This window comes from Sitophilus oryzae, unplaced genomic scaffold (genome assembly GCF_002938485.1).
Source record: "Sitophilus oryzae breed Bouriz unplaced genomic scaffold, Soryzae_2.0 scaffold_948_pilon_pilon, whole genome shotgun sequence".
NCBI classification, from domain to species: Eukaryota; Metazoa; Arthropoda; class Insecta; order Coleoptera; family Curculionidae; genus Sitophilus; species Sitophilus oryzae.
In genome coordinates, this window is record NW_022147581.1 from 51,259 (window position 1) to 66,697 (window position 15,439).

The window sequence follows — 15,439 nt, forward strand, 5'->3', positions numbered from 1 at the left end:
CTTTTTATGAAAATAGTTCAGAAAACAAAAATAAATTAATTATAGATATATAAACAGTTATTATTTATGTCAACAAAACTTACATTTTTACAGCACTTAAGGGACATAAAAGGCCATTACTACGGCTTTTCCGTTAAAAATATTCTAATAAAGATGCGATGAGTTTAAAAAAATCGTGCTATTAAGCTATCTTGTACCCTTCACACTAAAAGAGGTTCAAAAAAGAACAATGTTCGCCTGCAAGATCTGCCAGTAAAAATTTTTAAACTTAAAGTATCACAACACAATTCATTTAAACCAAAAACTAGTAATACAAAACGAAAGGGTTAAAACGAATGACAATGTCAGGAAATAAGTAAATAAATGTGGCAATTTGACATTTTTTACAGCAGAGCTACCACCTGAATCCCCAGCGGGAAATTTAAATTCCAGTTAGTCAGCACGGCGCCGAATATGTTCATGGTTGGCAACAATGAATTTAAAAATCGTGCCCTCGATTACGTAACTAAAAGTTTAATTGGTATCGCTTATATATTGTTAATTTTACATTATACAGTTTATAATTCCTCTTCGGAATCACTCATTATATACTCAAGTATATTTTCAACCCAAGTAGCATAGGAAGAAGAAAAAACCATTGACCATGGAAAATTAACCACTATTTGGTTGAATTTTACTTATACTAATAAATACATAATACTTAACTTAATAAATTTCTTGTAGGGAATAAAGTGCGAGAAATCTAAAAATGAGGTCGTAAACTAGTTAATAATAACCTAAAATTATGCCTTTGAAAAGTAGCAACTTTGGAGTTAGCTGGCATTATTAAAATCTAGTTACTGATAACCTATTGAGGGCATTAAGACTACAGGGACTTAAAGTAGGTCAAATATTACTTTATTATAACCTCAAATTTGTCTCGGGGGTCGAAGGCATTGTTTGGTTTTTAAATTAGGTTAAAATTTAGTTGTTAATAACTTAAAATTAGACCTTTTTTAGAGGAGTTCAAATTAGGTTGAAAATTTAATTTATTTCGACCTCATAAATCGCTATTATGCTTCAAAGGTAAAAGTAACTTAGTTTTTTGACTTGGAAGAAAGTCAGACATACGTCAGGTTAAAAATTACCTTTTTTAATTACCTTTTTGTGATTTCCGTTTAAAAAAGTTTTTGAGGAATTATTACGTCATATCACATTACCTTGTGCCCACTGGTTGGGAACGAAAGAATATTCAATGCGTTTCTTTTTTATTACCGCCACAATCGTAAACGTGTCCATTATGTGCAATAAAAACAAAAAGTCCTCTGTAATAACACTCACAATCCCAAAACACAAAACTTTTAAAAATAATAAGCAAAGAAAACTAATTTAGTTTTCTAGTTAGTTAGTGCACAGGTTAGTGTTCTAGTTTAGGCCAGTTCTTCATTGATTAAGTTTCTCTATGGACCAGTTCGGTAATTGCATCGGCCAGCAAAAGGATAGAAATTTGACATGTTACGTGACTCTCAATAAAGATTCTCATTTTAGGACACATGATTACATTGTTCTTCTCTGTGATTACTGTGAAAAGTTAATCGGATTGCTCGAAGATGTAATTACCGAACTTAGCATAAAATGTCATTGTCAACTGTCACTGTCACTCAAAGAAAATAAAAGATTTCTGTTTTACCGGCGATACTCCAACAATGTATTCAAGACTTCGAGAAATGAGCTTCGACCTAATATAGCCCATTTTTTAACTTGCACCTCGAAGGAAAAATAACTTAAGCAGGAAATTTGGCCTTTGAGGTTATTAATAAAGAAATCCTAACCTCATAAAAAGAAAGCAAACTTTAAGGTTTTAAAATTATGGAAAATCTAACTTGATAGACGAATTTAACTATTCGTCTACCAAACCAAACCAAACCAAACCAAACCAAACACCATTAGTGGCCATTTTCTTATCCAATTTGTTTTCAAAAAATATTTTTTTGTGATATTGTTCTAAACTATTGAGAAAAATAAACAGATGTTTATGAATAATACTACCTACCACAAGTTAAATTAACTAATTAAGAACTTTAAAAGTGTACCAAGGAAGTTAGCTGAAAAAAAGTTAGGTTAGAACCTTGAAAATAACGATTTATTCTAAAATTAATTGTGGAAAATACATAAAATTTTAATGGCGCATAATTTTTTAGGGCCTATCATATTTACATCTCACAGAAAAATTTTCTCCGCAGACGTAATTATCTTGGGAATCCAGTAATCCACTTCTTACCAATAACTTATTTACATTTACTAGGAAGTGCATAATATGTAGATATTTCATCCATATTGGATTAATGTTCAAACGGCCCTGCCAGTTATTACACTATTTTGTCTTCCTGGTTCATTATTGGGAAATTCATTTACATACACATATTAAAAAGAAAAATATTTTACATTATTCTTTCTCTTTTTTTCCCATGTAAAATGTAGGTGGTATAAATTAGGATTATTTTTAGTAAAATTCACCTCTATTTTATCATGTTATGACCTCAGGTCGGTTATTTTTGACTTCATAGCCCATATTTCATACAAGACATCATAACCTGTTAACCTGTTTTTAACTTCCAAATTACTTTAGTTTTATTCCCCAATTTGGGAATTTTAACGTCAATTCTTGGAAATTTTGACCAATTTCCAGTTGGTCAATAATAGTCCAGGTGATTGATTTAACGTAATTTTAACTTAATTAACTAATCTTAACAAATGTTTGTTGGGAATGGATTGATTTGGTCTCAACGTCTACTTGCAAAGAGAGATCGTCGTTACTATCACAGCTCCACTATGAACGGCACATTATAGAAGTGAATTTTGCGCAGCTCTTATCGTCATTTTTATCACTGCTTTTATCGTTTATCGCAGGTCCAACATAAACGCACCCTTAGTGAACAACCTCATGCTTGACTACACCCAACTATTTCACGGGTGAATGCTCGGCTCTAGTATATGAGCTCAATAGTTTTAGGATTTAGATTAGTTCACACTTAATAACAGTAAGTGATACTTCTGACTGAAACGTTGTGTAAGCGAAATAAATAAAGGCAATGGAAGTCCGAAATTATTTTAGTTTTAATATTGAATCATTATCTACCACGTTCAAAGTAAATTATATACTGGTTGTGTTGGATTATTATCAACAATATATTTTTTGCCGCTGCTTTGTCAAATTATTACAGTTCTCTGGAAACTTCAATTCTTCTTTTAGAAGGCGTATCGCCTGTTTAGTTCCGGTTTCCTCCTCGTCTAAGCAACTCTTGCGAGGTTGACTGCCAACGTTTAGGTGGTCGTCCAGTATGTCTTCTGCCATGGGGTACGTTGTTGCGAATTATTATGGCCATTCTATCGGGGCCCATTCTATTGACATGCTGGTTCCATTCTCTGCCTTCTCCATCTGACAACGTCGTTTGTTTGGCACTTTTCTCTTACGTCTACATTTCTCTGTCTGTCCCTCAATGTGTATCCAGTTATCATTCTTAAGGTCTTCATTTCAGTAGTTCGTAGGATTCTCTTTGTTACTGATGTTTCAGCTCTGGTTTCCGCACTATATGTCATCACTGGTCGTATGCCGGTTTTGTATATTCTTGACTTACATTCTGTACTCAATTTTTTGTTTTTCCATATGGGATATTTAAGATGTCCTGATATTGCGGCAGCTTTATTGGCTTGTTTCCTTACTTCTTCTTCCAGGAATCCTGAGCTTGTGATTTTGCATCCGAGGTATTCGAATGACATTATCTGATCAATAGTTTAGTTTTTTATTACCAATTTGCACCGTAGAGGCTCCTTTGTAATGGTCATGCATTTGGTCTTATTTGTGGAAATTTGCATGTTAAGTTTTTCTGCCTGTCTGTTAAAAGCTTGTAGCATTTTTGGAGGTCGTCCTCTGACTCTGCAATAAGTACTGCGTCATCGGCATAGCATAATATGTTTACTTTATGCATTCCCATTCGATATCCTAATCCAGTATTCTTGACGGTTTTTATTACTTGACCCATGATTGTGTTAAATAACAGAGGGTTGTGAACATGATTGTGTTAAATAACATTGTGTTAAATAACTGGGGCTGTCGCCTTGGCGAATACCAGTTGTAGTTCGAAGATGCTGCGTTAAGGTAAAGTTTGTTCTTATTTGGGTTGTTGTGTTTGTGTTTAAGTCCTTGATAAATTCTGTGAGTTCTTTCGAGACATTACTGCTTTCCAAGATGGTGATGATGTCTTTTAGTTGGACTCTATCAAAGGCCTTTGTTAAATCTATAAAACATAGATAGGCTGGAGAGTTATATTCTAAGGATTTTTCAACTAGTTGCCTGAGTATGAATAGTACATCGGTAGTTGATCGGTTTCTTCGAAATCCTTGTTGTTCCTCGCTTATTGGCACTATTGAGGAGATTTTGTCCGCAATGATCTTAGTCAGAAGTTTTAGCGAGGTGCTCAGGTGCTCAGGAAACTTCAATTGAAATTTAAATTCCACGTAAAAAGGTGCTTTGAAAATATTTTCATAAAAATACAAAATTTTTCATAGCAAAAAAGTTTCAGCGATTTGTTAAAAATTCACATTTTTATCGAAATAAAAACGCTCCGAAGCGGTAACACATATCAATGTGCGGTTTTTACCATCATGTTTTTGTTAAAAATTGAGCTTCAGACACCCCACATACATGTTTTCGTCTAGCTCGTATAGAAAAAGGTGGTTTCCCTTTAGAAGTATCCAATTTGACCCACCGTCTACATGAAGTGTTTGAACATATTTGTGGACCCGGTTTTGATGGTTTCTAAATATCAAAAAGTCTTAAATCTTTAACTACGTTATGAAGCTATAGCCGTGTAAAATTACTAAATGAAGTAAGTCCTACCTTCGAATTGCACTATAAACTGATTAATCCGCCGATCGGCGAGAAACTTATTTAATTTTGTTAACGACTATAAATCGAACGGAACTACTCGAAACAATTTACTAAAATATCAAAGAAAATGGCGGCCCCACTTTACCGATCTGTTTCAGGTAGGTCTGATGAAGAAAAGGCAATTTAAAGTTTTCAAATTAAAATTTGAAAGTTATATTAGGGCGGAGCGGTAGGAGCATTCTTATAGCGGCGGGCGTTGGCTTGTCTTTAGCAAAATTAAATTAAGCGCCGACGAAAGAAAATGCATTTAAAATAAGCATTACCGGAGTTAATAAATATTTGGATGCCGATAAGCGGGAACTTCGAAGCGTTTTGTTTCTAGAATCGCAAATTGTTCCATAGAAGTTCCAAACCGTATTAATCCGAAGAGTAATGCTTTTATTCTCTAATACTCTAGTCCACTTAAATATCCACAATTTTGACCATATATGTATTTTTCTTTTAAATATTTTTTAACGCGTTAACTTTCAACTGTATATTTTACTGGCTACCATGCTAATGCCCGTCAGTTTCACCGTTTAAAAGCTCAACAGCCGATAAAAACATAGATACATATAGTTTTAGTTAAAAACGCTATCACTATCCAACATAACATGGCGAAATTTTAATTCATTATTTTATAAAATTGATATGGAGTCGGACACAAATCATCTACATTATATCATATTTTTGTCTAAAAAGAGAGAAAATCGTGTTTTGAACTTAAAGAAAAAGACAACAAAATGTTTCGATTTATTAGAAATACCTAGCTATCGTAGCTAGTGTAGAAATTTCGAACTAGTCACCTGTCAACAACGCCAATCAAAACTTCTGGTCAAAATATTTAAAACATTTTTATTTACTTATAATAAAAAAATGAAATCGGGAAGACTGTGCAAACTATAGAGGTTTGGCAGTGACAAGTACATTAAGTAGAATATATGGAAAGATATTAAAGAATAAAATAGAAAATGAATATAAAGAGATAGAAATAGAAGAACAGGTTGATCATCATCATTCCTTTTAAAAAAGGAAATCGAGAAGACTGTGCAAACTATAGAGGTTTGGCAGTGACAAGTACATGAAGTAGAATTATATGGAAAGATACTAAAGAATAAAATAGAAAATGAATATAAAGAGATAGAAATAGAAGAACAGGCGGGTTTTAGAGCGGGAAGGTCTACTGTGGATCATCTGTTTACCATACCACAGGTCTTAGAGAAAAAAACGGCAAAAGATCAAGAGGTACACTTACTACATATAGACCTCCAAAAGGCTTATGACAGCATACCATTAAATAAATTGTGGGAAACGTTGGAAATAACTAATGTAAATGTCAACTTACTTAAAGCAGTTAAGAACTTATACCAGAACACCACAGCTAGAATAAAAATACGAGACTCATTGTCAGAAATCATAAAAATTACAAAAGGCCTCAAGCAGGGATGTTGCCTATCTCCTATACTATTCAAAATATACCTGCAACAAGCACTAAAAAATGGATGCTTAAGTGTACAGGAATGGGAATCCTCCTAATAAATGAGGACACCCTATACAACCTATTTTTGCGGACGACCAGATAGTCCTAGCCCAAGATCACGACGACCTTGAATATATGGCAAGGAAGCTGATAGAGGAGTATAAGAAATGGGGGTTGGAGGTAAATATCACCAAAACTGAATGTATGACTGTAGGGGGGTCACAAGAGAACATAGTCTTAGAGGATGGAAGCGTGATAAAAAACTGTGACAAATATAAATATCTTGGATTAAAAATAAATAACGATGGAAAACTCGATGAGGGTATAAAAGATCGAATAATGCAAGGCAGGAGGGCAATATCTATGTTGAATGGTGTACTGTGGGATCAAGGAATCTCTAAAGCTAATAAGAAGACCATATATAATACGGTAGTGAAAAGCATAATAACTTACGGAAGCGAAGTATTGCAGCTGAAAAGCAGAACAGAGAACATGCTATTAGCGACCGAAATGGATTACTGGAGGAGATCTGCTGGAAAATCGAAAAGAGAACAAATAACCATCGACAGAGTAAGGGAGATTATGGGAGCTGAACACACAATTGTGGATGATATAAGGACAAAACAACTCATATGGTTTGGTCAGTACAGCGAATGCCCGATCACACAATACCAAAACAAATTTTACTGTGGATACCTCGAGGCAGAAATAAAAGAGGAAGGCCGCGACGAAGCTGAGGGTGTGGATAAAGAACTAGAAAATAGAGAAATACCGGATGATCTTTGGCTAAATAGAGAAGAGAGGAGGTTAGGTGTCGGAAAACGTCGTAGAAAAAGAGTTTACTGGTAACATTTTTCTTTGGTCTCCTGATGGGTATGGGTAGTGGATGTTACTACATTTATTTCTAAAACATACCATCTCTGTAATGCGTATAATAAATTATAAAATATGTCCTTCCTTCTGCTTTTTTAATTATAGCAGTATAAAAACTTGAAGAATGCTTAAAATGTAAAAACTGCAGAACAAAATCCAAACAATAAAATAAGGTTATGTACTCATATTTGATAGAATATTAAATAAATTACGAAAACTTTTCAGGCACAAAACGGATACGAAATCTTTGTAAAGGTGAGCCATATCTGTTCCTTAAAAGTTTCGAAACATTTGTGATACTAAGATCTTTATTGCTATAGCTTATGTAGCGAAACCATACTTTGGTAAAATGTTTCGAAACAAAAACCGATTTATGTTACGAAACATATGTATCAAAAACGCGACGAAACTGTTTCGCAATGTTTCTCAAGTTTCGATTTTGTGTTTAAAAATGCTACTTGGGTATATTGGAGTTCCACCAAATAACGGCAGAGTCAATACAATAGCTATTGAGCTTATATCACTTACAAACACAAACTACTGACCTTATGGCATTTAGATATATGACAGGGCAAACCTGAACGCCATTCACACCAAAACCAGAATATATCCAACCGCAAAAGCTTCTTATTCTGTTAAAAATACATTCTCTCCATTTAATAGTTAGAATGAAATGTTAAAATCACCCTAAAACGTTTCAATAGTTAAAATCTATTGAACGCCTATGCCCATCCAATTAAATTTCTGCAATTTGGCCAAAATAACAATCAAGATTTTCAAGCGGATAGAAATGCCGCCGCCATACCGGAATATTTCCAATCTCGACGGATCCCATTTAGTTTAATTTTCGGTATAAGAGATCTATGAAAATGGCATAACCTTTCCTTTTATGGTACGTCGTCTATATCTCTCGGCGAAAGAGATTGCGGGATTGAATAACGCCAAATCGCAAAATTGGCGGATTTAGTGGCAAGTTTGGGACAGAGACCGACCCAGTTCTTACGACGGAATGGGAAAAAGCAAAATGTCGGAGAGTCTCCGGAATTATTGCAATTTAATCAAAAAGTTCGGCATTATATGTGGACAATCAGAGTGGGGCTTTGGTTTTAAGTTAGTTTTAAACAGTATGTGGAGTTTTAGTTACATCTGGCTGTCCCCAAAAAAAAGTAATCCATTTAGAGCTAGTATAACAAGAAACTTTTAATTTCAGGAACTGCTGCTACAGCAAATGGGAAAAATTGTATTTCTAAAGTAAATTATTAAATGTAGGAAAGATTTCAATTATCATCTGACAGATTAATTGAAAAATAATTACAAGATTTCAAGTTTTCATTGTTTTTATTTATTAGTTACTTACACATGTACCAGACAGACGCAGTGTTGCATTTTATGTTATCTTACTTTTAAATGCTTAATTCTGCCATGCTGTCTACATAATTCTTATTTTCAAGTTAAAGAAAAGTTTTATGCTCAAATGATGGTTTATCTTTAGGTTCTTCGTTCTCTCCAGTGATAGCGAATATAAAATATATATGGAATGGTTCGAGACCAATGCCATTAGTACCGTAGTTGTCAAACCCAAAATCTGGCTTCGATATGTTGATGATAGCTTTATAATCTGGAATGGAACCGATAGACAGTTGGATTCCTTTCTCAATCATCTTAATTCACGAAGTAAGCACCTGCTGTGCCACTGTTCGGTACTGGAATACCGACGCTTTAAACCTTTAGGGCAATGTTTTTTGGAGGGACTAGAGGAAGCAGCAGAAGCCAACGTCAGCGACATCGGGAATTTTGCAGAGAGCTGGAAGCGCTTTACCGCAAAGAAAGAATGAGAGGAAGGTTTGGTACAACAATAACAGGGGTATCGTGATGGGCCCAAGGCCTCCGAGTGAGGGACCAAACATCATCAGCAACCTAACTTAACCTAACCTAATTCACGAAGTAACTCAATCAGATTCACGATTGAAAAAGAGAAAAACTTCTGTTTACAATTTTTGGATGTTCTTGTTAGTAGAAGCAATGGATCTATTAGCTGTATGTAGAAAAACCACACATACGGGACAATATTTAAATTCTCACAATATTTAAATTCAGAACCACTCTGAAACAACCAAAAGAGGTATAGTTAAAACGTCATGTCATAGAGCAATCACTATATGCAGTGATAAAGAATCTCTGAATTATGAACTAAGGAATATTAAAACCGATTTGCTTCAGAATGGTTACTCTGCAAAGTCCTACGACAAGATTATATCCAATTGCAAGTCTGACACATTGGTACGCCAGTCTGAGGAGGATGCTCTCTCTCTCTCTCTCTCTTGACTATTCCATATTATGTGAAAGGAACGTCGGAAAAATTTACACTAATTACAGAAACATTAAAAAAAGGACAGAATTTCCAGATACACAAATCTAGGCCCAAAAAAATATTTTTTTCTTGAATTTAACCTAACTTGCTTCAATCTAACCTAAAGTAAACCGTTTAAAAATAATTTATACTAATATAAAAATAATAATATGACCACCTTCTTAAGACCACCTGGTAGGTCTAGGGCTTGACCTCTGCAAAATTATCATCGCTTGTCATTTCCCAGCCGTCTTTGATGTCATTTTTTTCAATCGTATGGTACAATATGCATTAACAAGAGTAATAACAGTCATTTCATATTTGCAGCATATATCTGCTCCAGGTAGAGCTTGAACAAGAGCCAATTTGAACTTTCCAACTAAAAGCCACGAAACTAACTCGGTTCCTGTTTCTATTTCTGGATCGTCGTCCCGAAAAGAAAATTGCTCCGAGAGTAAATATTACCCCCAGTTAATATTTTAATGTCTGCAAGGAGAAACTTCTTCGCAAACGCTCCTTTTATTGCCCGCAAATTGTTTGGCACGGGTAACGGGCTCGTAAACCGCGCCAGCCGCAAGATTTATTGGCGCTGGTAGAGGGAAAAACTAAGTACGGCTGAATAACAATAAAAACAATTAATTAAGTATGAGCAATAAAAGAATCTCGTTTGATGAGTTATGTGTTTAAATTATGTATTCATGATGCAGAACATTCGTTTACTGCTCTCGTATATTTTATAACTCTGGACGTCAGTTGGACATATAAACGTTTAAAATAATGTAATAAAAAGTATGCATTACGGCCTAATATAAATTCGTGGGTTTTTGATTGACTAATTTAAAAAAAATGTTGCTCTAAAATGTATACCAAATCGTTCAGAATTACTGCTTCTGAATCTTGTAACTTATTTATCATTTTTAATTTACAATTACAAATTGCAGATTCTCATTGCTACTTTCTTGTTCTACAAGATGGTAATTTTCAAATGTTTCCTTGAAGAAAGAAATATAACCTCATATTTTAAATTTGGCCACGGATTCCTTATTATTAATTCCTTAAGAGCTTTAAGAGCCGGATTTTAAGAGCTTCTAGAGTCACTAAACCAATGATGTAATGCACTTATTCAAAATATGAAGATATTTTACTTTGAAATTTTCCAAAAAAAGTCGCTTAAATTTTGAGAACTGGTTTATTCTGAATTTTCTTTCTTGGAGATTTAATCCACTACCTCTGTTGTCATATTGTGAAGATATTATGTTTTTAACTATAAATTAAAAAAAAAACAAACAAAAAAATTGCAAATTTTAAAAATGTTCTTTTTGCGAAAAAAAACACAGACGTGTTTCTGGGGTAGAAGTATTAAAAATATTTGCACTTATTTATAACTCAAGCTGTATAACTATCCAGCTAGATTATTAAACAAGTCAAATAAACACATTAACCGTAACATATACCGGGTGCGTCTCGAATGTGGCTCACCCCCTATAATTTTTTTAATTTTTCAGATAAAAAAACGACATTTGGTACATTAGAATATGACATAAATTTGGTTACTTCTTGTTTCATCGGAAAGGACTACAACTTTTGGTTTTTAAATAGCACCCTCAGTATACCGGGTGCGTCTCAAAAATGGTTCACCCTTATAACTTTTTTATTTTTTCAGATAGAAAAACGCGATTTGGTGTGTTAGTATATGACATAAATTTGGATTGATTGACGTATTCAATTGTGTTTGGTCACTTCCTGTTTCACGGCAACGGCCCAGCTGCGTCGAAACACCGGTTCCCATTAGAACACCGAAGTTAAGCGACGTAAGGCGATACTAGTGGATGGACGGGTGACTGGTTAGAAACTCTGTATCGTGCTGTTGTCCAAAAAAAATGCAAAAGTGTAAAATCTATTGACACACACTGCTCATTCCGCCGGTTAGAGGCCGGATGATATCTCGTGAGTAAGAGTCGGTTTAGACACTTGCCAAGTCGATAGGTCATTGACCATGATATGGCCGAGGGCCGCGGTTCGGATTCCGCGTAAACAAAGTAAGCCCCGTGCAGATTAGCCCTGGCAGCAAAAAGGAGACGTTAACTGAAATCTCTACTTTTTACTTTTACTTCCTGTTTCATCGGAAATGACAGCTTTTGATTTTTAAATGGCATCCTCGGTATTTCTTTTAATTTATTCGATAGAAAATAACACTCTGAATAGAAATACATATCATACGTCAACTTTTGACATTTTCGCATATGGTTTATTTGAAATTATAACTCGCTGTTCGTAACGAAAACTTGACTCGAAATACCAAGTGTATGGTATCAAATTATTCATAAAAAAATGCTTTTTCCAAATATGCTAATGAGCCACCCTCGTTCCATTTGAAAAAACTGAAATATGATTAAAATACGATTTGAGCAACTTTTAACTAGTGATGGGAAAACCGATTAATTTCAATAATCGAGTACTCGAGTATCAAGCGATTGCAATAACCGAGTGATCACTCGAGCAATATATCACTCTGATTTAAAAATACGGTTTTCACCCGTGGCATGTTGTAAGTACTCGTTAACGCCACGCGCCAAGCAGTAAGTTGCGTGCGCAGGGCACATATTCTTTCGGTAATGAACGGCAAGTAGTAAGCAGCGAGCAATTTGCTTGATCGCTTGATTTAGTTTATTTCGAAGCATTGTTGATATAGGTCGTAAAATTTTGTCCCTCAGATACGCAACGGATAAATATACCGGGTGCGTCTCAAAAGGGGTTCACCCCCTATAACTTTTTTATTTTTTCAGATGAAACAACGAGATTTGGTATATTAGTATATGACATAAATTAGGATTGATCGACATATTCAATTATTTTCGGTCACTTCCGGTTTCACCGGAAATGACTACAACTTATGATTTTTAAATGGCACACTCGGTATTTTTTTTACTTTATTCGGTAGAAAATGACACTCTGAATAGAATGACATATCACATGTCAACTTTCGGCATTTTCGCATATAGTTTATTTGAAATTGTAACATGCGGTTCATAACAACAATTTGACTCGAAGTACCAAGTGTGTGGTATCAAATTGTTCGTAAAAAAAATCTTTTTCGAAATATGCTAATGAGCCACCCTCGTCCCATTTGAAAAAAAAATGAGATATGATCAAAAATACGATTTGGGCATCTTTTAACCGGCCAGGACAAGACACTAAAACATTATACGATCAAATCGATTTTTCCAAGGTTCCTTGATTAAAAATTAGTGTTTTTAACACAGACATGACACTCTCGATTGATATTTAAAATACAATTTGTTTATGAGCGAATATATCAAAAGTTGACATATCATACGTCATTCTATTTAGAATGTCATTTTCTATCGAATAATGTGAAAAAATACCGAGGGTGCCATTTAAAAATCAAAAATTGTAGTCATTTCCGGTGAAACAGGAAGTGACAGAAAACTGAGAAAACAATTGAATACGTCAATCAATCCTAATTTATGCCATATACCAACATACCAAATATCATTTTTTTATCTAAAAAAATAAAAAAAGTTATAGGGGTGAGCCACTTTTGAGACGCACCCGGTATATACGGCGTCGTATTAGAATATTTGCTACCTGCAATGTATGTAGAAAATTCGCTTGGCTTTTTATCGAGTATGTCACATTAAAATCGGATTTCAATTTATTTCATTCTAGGATCGCTTGCGTTCGTCGCTCGTAACTCGTCACTTGCATCGCTCGTTCATAATCGAGCGATGTCGGTTATTTCAATAATCGCGTACTCCAGCGAATTTTCGCTCGAGTTATCCCATCACTACTTTTAACCGGCCAGGACAAGACACGAAAAACTTTAGACGATCAAATCTATTTTATCTAAAAAAATAAAAAAGTTATAGGGGTGAGCCACTTTTGAGACGCACCCGGTATTTCTATTTTATTCGATAGAAAATTACATTCTAAGTAGAATGACATATATGTCAACTTTTGACACTTTAGTTTTGAAAAAAATCGTATTTTAAATTTCAATCTAGAAGGCTGCGTTAAAAAAACTATTTTTTAATGAAGGACCCTTCGAAACATAGATTTGATCGTCTAATTTTGCGGTGAAACAGGTAGAGACCAAACACAATTGAATACATCAATTAATTCTAACTTATGTCATATACTAAAAAACCAAATCACGTTTTTTCGTCTGAAAGAAAAAAAAAGTTTTAGGGGTGAGCCACTTTTGAGACGCACCCGGTATAACACTGACCCGAGTATTAAAAAGAGATTGATTCAAATTAAAGTTTGTAAAAACAAATCCGCAAAAAAGCATTTTATAGAGCTATAAAATAACCAACGATCTACCGATAAATTCCATCTGGATCCAATTACGAAGTTGGAGAAACGGTATAGTCGATAACTAAGCGAAAACTATCCGAATTAATTAATGTTGCGCTAACCAACCTGTGCAGTACATCGGTTCGTCGGACAAATCGCCGCAGTCGTCTCTGCCGTCGCAATATCCGTTGAGGCGGACGCATTTGCCGTTTCGGCACGGAAATTCGCTAATCCGGCACGCTGCGCCGGCATCCACTTCCTGCTGCTCGATTGCCAAAAGGACCAGCACGGCCCACGCCAATGTCAGCATTCTGGAACAAGCGTAATCCTTATTACTTATAATGGAATCGTTCAATTAATAATGCAAAATTTATATTACAACTATCTTTGAATGTATATTTTATGACTGAAAGGGAAATAGAGATAATATAATAATAGCTCCCGTATAGAGCGTCCGGCAATAGTGAGTCGGGAATCTGTAGTACCTATAATAAAAAAGTTAGGAATTTTGTTTAAGTGCAAACCTAAGGTATGTATTAGGATGTATTCAGGAAAATATTTTAACTTCTATAGGGTGGCTCAAAAAAGTGTGAGTGGATCTGGATGACTTTTTTTAAATGGAACACCCTGTATATTATTGCATTTTTGGCTTCCTTTCAGATCACTTTACATAATTCTAAGATATGAGTAAATCTATTTCAATAGTTTCAGAGATATTAAAAAATAAATCAAAAATATATATTTTTCAACCCTTCTTAAAAAAAAATATTAAAAATACAAGAACTGTTCTGAAATCAAATCTATATTAGATATTTACTTTAGATGGTCTGTTCTTACTTTGCTATAAATATGGTAATCGTAAATCATACAGGATGTTCAATATTTTACGCCAAACTTTCAAAAATATAAAATAATTTTACTTTGTTTTTTTTTAAATGGAACACCTTGTATATTATTTTTTTATTTGATGGAGGATTAAAAAATGAACATTTTTTGTATTTAAAGTATTTCAAAATTTTTAGTAGTTTTTCGGATACAAGCAATATTATTTCATATGGCGCTTCCAATGGTAAAATAGGAGGGAAAAATCATTGGGTGGCTTTGATAAAAAATTACTGTGGAAAATGCCATATGAAGTACAAAACCGGGAATACCTGCGAAACCGTTAAAAATTTTAAAATACACTAAATGCAAATAATGTTCATTTTTTAATTCTTCATCTATTGAAAAAATGTGTGTCCCATTTAAAAAAAACAAAGAAAAATTATTGTATATTTTAGAAAGTTTGGCGTAGAATTTTGAACATCCTGTACAATTTTTTTTACAATTTCCATATTTATAGCAAGATAAGTACAGACTATCTAAAGTAAATATCTAATACAATTTTGATTTCAGGACAGTTCTTGGTATTATTAATAATTTTTTTAAGAAAGGTTGAAAAATATATAATTTTTATTTATTTATTAATATCTCTGAAATTATCTAAATATATTTACTCATACCTTAGGAT